Source organism: Helianthus annuus, chromosome 12 (genome assembly GCF_002127325.2).
Source record: "Helianthus annuus cultivar XRQ/B chromosome 12, HanXRQr2.0-SUNRISE, whole genome shotgun sequence".
NCBI lineage: Eukaryota > Viridiplantae > Streptophyta > Magnoliopsida > Asterales > Asteraceae > Helianthus > Helianthus annuus.
Genome location: NC_035444.2, coordinates 102,385,680 through 102,391,230, shown reverse-complemented (window position 1 = coordinate 102,391,230; position 5,551 = coordinate 102,385,680).

Genomic DNA, 5,551 nt, shown 5'->3' with positions numbered 1-5,551 from the left:
TATGTTGTACTACTTTTAAACTTAAATTAATGGATGTACAACTACTGGTTTTATCATATAGTGTTGTTATGATCATATGCAATGGTATTAAGAAGTCACACCAATAATCACGCTTCCGCAAAAGTCAGGGTGTGACAGCTTGGTATCAGAGCCTCGATCGTAGCGAACTAGGATTCATTCTCGAGTCTAGCATACGATCAATAGGGCTCTCACGAAAACATTTTTACAAACATGTTTTCATTGCATACACAAAACGCCCAGATCCAGGGAACAAACATTTTTACAAACAAAAGGCACAAATACACATTTCAAAACTTATATTTATAATTCAGTCTTAGAGACTGAGGGAGGATCAGTCTTAGAGACTGAGGGAGGAATCAGTCTTAGAGACTGAAGGAGGATCAGTCTTAGAGACCGAGGGAGGATCCGTCTTAGAGACTGAGGAAGGATGGGTCTTAGAGACCAGGAAATTGGACTTTGAGACTGCATCTGCGCCAGAGACCTTTACGTCAGACACTGAGAGTGATCCTGACATGCTGACCAAGGATGAAGACGAATTCCAACCGTCCGCGCTGCCAGACTTTGGCGATGAATTACCCTTGCTGATGGCTTCTTTGACGAGAATCTTTATGTAATTCTTGTTGCGGTCCACGACCATCTAATCATTTGGACACTTCGATGGTGAGCACATCATGGCTCCGATCCTCGACGCCGTACCTCTCGTGGTTATTTTCCCGAGGATCCGTCTATTTGATGAAATGTTTAATGGCGACATTAATCTGCTTGTTGATGATCCTCCTGTTGACGCCCAGGACGATGGAAGATTTGATGAGAACATGGTTACTAATTTCACTTCTTAAGGCCCCTGTTAAAAGGCCACCCTCTGATTCTAGCGTATATTCGATTTCAGACTCCCTTGAGTCTGTGACATTTACAGCCTTTTAGACGGCCTGGTTACATCTTTCTACTACTGACACAGACGACGACGCCATTATGACCGCTACACTAACACCTGCTCAAGGCACCACACCGTTACACGACCCAGGGCCTACTCCTGGGTTAGCTTCTGCACCTTTTGGGACAGCTTGATGTTGCACCTGTTGATCCTGCACCCTTGCTTGATTATGATCCTGTTTCCTTTTGTTTTACCAGACATTGCACCCCTTATATCTGACCAAGTACCTGCACCTGACGATCCCCTTATTGGTTGAGACGTTTGTTTTTGCACTCGCAACCGATGATGATTGCTCCTTCTCTCCTATGGAGACCGACGTCCATTGCATCAGCATGCCTATCGCTTCCTCTTAAGACTTACCCACACCACAGAAAGGTACTCCAGGACGGCACCCGCATAACGATCCCTATTGCTGCTGCAACATTTCTATGACCTCACAGGCCGCACCGTTGCTACTTTCAACCCTACAGCGCTGGACGAGCCATTTCGATGGTTCCTATCGTACACCATGCTGAAATTAGACCCGTACATAATGGAGGCTACACACGGGATAACTTGCTCCTGTAACATCAGCTACAGTTTGAGGATATGAGTCGCAGAATGTTGGAGGTTGAGCCGACACCACGTCCTCCACCCTGTCTATTGCCAACATACTTTGATCCCCCACATATATCAAGGGTCCTTTTGCGCTCTCAACCGTTACTATTACACCTTTCCCGGGATCCTGATGCCCATTTCTTTGCTGCCGAGCGACAAAGCAAATAATTACTTCGACGTGTACACAAGCCCGAGGAGGAAGTCCACGCATGTTAATAGTTTACCTTTCTTTCCCCCTCCACCTCAGTCACAAATATAATTGAGTTCTGGATTTTGCGGATTGCATACATTTGGGTAAAGACACTAATGATAAGCCGGGATTGTGGAGACTTTTAAAGACCACTTCAGACTACGTGATTTTGATACACTGATATACTTGTTGGGCAAGGGTAGGGTGACCCTGTTTCCCCCTTGATGTGATACATTTTGAAAGACGATACGATTGTGGTCGGAGAATAATGAGAGCCCAACCATCATAAAACATGCGACAATACTTTGTGGCCAATGACCAACGAAAGCTCAGACGCTATGTCTTCGTTAAGCATGTTATTGATCTATATGTGTGTGCTGTAATTTTAACGCTACGTGCTTACTTGCTATGCTCTCATTAAACATAATTACCAAATTGCTTGGTTATGCTATTATTATGTTTTTGCTTGATTGGTTGGTATGATAACCTATTATGTGTATGTACATATGACCACTAAACAACTAAACGCGTCCCCTGAACAAATATAACCTGACTTAACTAATCTTCTTCTGAGAAGATGTCGGCACAAGGGAACGTCGATGCCAACAACCTTTCGCCAACAACAGCGGCATAACTACAAGTGCACATCTCACGGGCCATTGCACAGCTTGAGGCCCTTCGCTCTGAACACAGCGAAGGCTGCACCTACAAGCAGTTGTTAGACCACAAACCTCAGGAATTTGACGGCACTGGGGGTGCCTTAGCCTTCGTACGCTGGGTTGAGAAAACGGATTCTGTCTTAAGATTGAGCAAATGTGCCCTAGGGCACCAGGTCACGTACATAGCTGGGCTATTTGTAGATGGGGCTCTGTCATGGTGGAACCTTCAGGTTCAGACAATGGCCAAGAATGCTGTGAACACTTTGACGTGGGACGAACTGAAAGAACTAATGCGAAAAAGATATTGCTCGAGGGCAGAAGTCCAGAAGTTGGAGACGGAATTGTGGAACTTGAAAATGGAAGGTCCAAAGATAGCCGAATATGTGCAGAGATTTGGCGAATTATCACAAGTTGCTACGCGTTTGGTGGAACCGGAACCTAGGAGGATTGAACGTTTCATAGGGGGATTGGCACCTCAGATTCTAAGCCTGGTAACAACATCTAAACCTTCAACGATCACCGAGGCTATCAACACAAGCATGGCGCTCACTGAAGAAGCGATTAGACTAGGAAAATTTTCCACTACGGAAGAGAAAAAGGAGACTCCTGTAGAGCCGTCTGGAGACAACAAGAGAAAGTTCATAAATTTCAAGAAGATTACTCAGGCAAGTAACAAGAAAAGGGCCAAAAAGGGAAAGGACTACATGGGTATTCTCCCTAAGTGCGACAATTGTCTACGTTATCATGTCGGGCGATGTAAATATGGGAAATGTGATAACTGTGGCAAGAGAGGGCATCCTAAGGAAACTTGTAGGCAAGATACTGAAAGTAGGAATGGAGGCCAAGATGGAAGCAAGAATCACGGAGGGAACAACGACAGTGACGATTTTCCAGGCAGGACAAGTGATAGACAAAAACGTGCTCAAGGTTGTCTTAACTGTGGGAGCAAGAAGCATTTCAGAAAATATTGCCCTAAGAAGAATCAGGCACAAGAATGAAAGCTCAAGACCGGAGCTAGGGTGGCACGCCAGAAATTCAAGCGTGAAGATCAGTACGTCCCATATCACTCAACGTTATGCATCTGTGTTGCCAAATACTATTGCAAATTTTCGGTTTCGCATCTCTAGAGTCCGAGAGTGTACTGATATAGTAGCACGTAAGTTAGATAACTTGCACTCGATGGGACTAGCTAGGTGAAGCTAGTAGAAGTCAACGCAGTGACTAGAAACGGCAAGATAGAACCCAGAGAGCGTGAATTTACGCTTGATCTACTGCCAGTTGAGTTGGAAAGCTTCGACAAGGTAATTGAGATGGATCAACTGCTGAGTGTTCGAGCGGAGAGTGATAACCGCATCACAATGACAAACGAAGAAACGACCGTGGCTCATGAAGCAGGATATGCCCCTACAAATTACTAATTGCGGGGAGGCACAAAAGTTGTTGAGGTAAAGGATGTGTTGTTTTCTTGGCTCATGTCGGGGACAAGGGAGCTGAAGAACCAAAACTCGAAGATATTCCTGTGATAAGGAAATATCCTGAAGTCTTCCCTGAAGACTTGCCAGGATTATCCCCTCAACGACAAGACGAATCTTCGCATCGATTTGATTCCAGGCGTCGCGCCTGTAGTCGATGCACTTTAGCGACTTACACCTTCGGAGATGCAAGAATTGGCAGTGCAACCTGAGAAGTTGATAGAGAAGGAAGATAACAGACCAAAAATTCCGTGTTGGGTAATCCCAAATTCTGCTCGTCAAGAAGGAGGGCGTAAATTTTCAAATAGGCATCAACTATCAAGAGCCGAACAAGCTAACCCACAAGAGTCAGTAACTCTTGCTGAGAATTAACGAATTTCTTATTTAACTAACTGTGAGGATCCAACTACTATTACATGAATGATCGATTATCGAGTGTCATTAGCTGTGAATTCAGGAAGAAAGTATACCGGGGAATTGTGGGATAATAACTTGTTTTTAGACGCACATAAGATGGTGTTTCCTACACAATGCACAAAACCGAGTTGCACAGAATGCGAAAACCCCGAGAATCTAGAAAACATATGCTTAGGACCCTTGGGAACCCAGGTCCAAACTTGTAAAGGTTGTTACTTAGACACCATATCTGTTAACTCAATCGAACACCATTAACCTGACATATATGTCATTTCAGTTAGCAAAACAGAAAGTACTCGAAATTCTTTCATTAAAATCTTCACTTTTGCTTCTAGCCGAGTAGATGTTTGCATCTCTACTCCCCTTAAAGTAGTTGCATCGCTTTGATTTTCTTCGCTAAGAGCGAACACACATTTGCTTCGATACTTGGTCATTACCTCATAACTCATTGTCTCATCACTTGAAAACTCACATGTTACGTGTGCACCATCTGCTACTCATACGGTCTCATTTCGAACGCTTCATTGAAATTCGAATATTATGTTGCTAAATCTAACTACTAGTTGTGATTCGATGGCCTACATTATTGTAATGGTTGCCTCTTTTGCTATCAAGTCAACACACATTCTCGAAAACTTCTTTTGTTTCAAGATACATTCATGGTTTATTTTTGTAACCATGCTGAGATTTCCCTTATTGTTACATACGTTTATTGTGGGGTTACGCTGAAAATAAGTTCAATTGCTTGAACTTATCCATTTCGCATATTTGGTTTAAGACGTCATATGATGTATTGGGAGCATCATATTCAAACATTTTTGCAAAGATTCTTTCATTACGAGTCGTAGTAGATTCGGTTGATCTACGACTCCACTAAATCGTTGGAATTGACTTCGACACCTTGAGGTGCTATTTTCACATAAATGAAGCTTGTGCTAATTGGGTTACTCACTTCATACATGGATTCAAATTATTTATTTGCTCTAAATCCGTCTCGTTTATCACAATTAAAGCAGTCTCAACACAGTTGTGTGTCAAGGCAATGGTATATAGATTCATTCGATAGCACAACGTACCTCTTAATGATTCTTTCATTGACTAATCGAATACCTTGCGGTATTTAATACATTTTCACCTTCGATCAAAAACAGTGGCTCTTTGATATTCTTTGTTCAACTAGAAACGTTACGACATTGTGTAAATCAAACCTTCGGGTTGTCTTTGTACACGTTCACTTGATTTCAGGCACAGTAAAATTGTT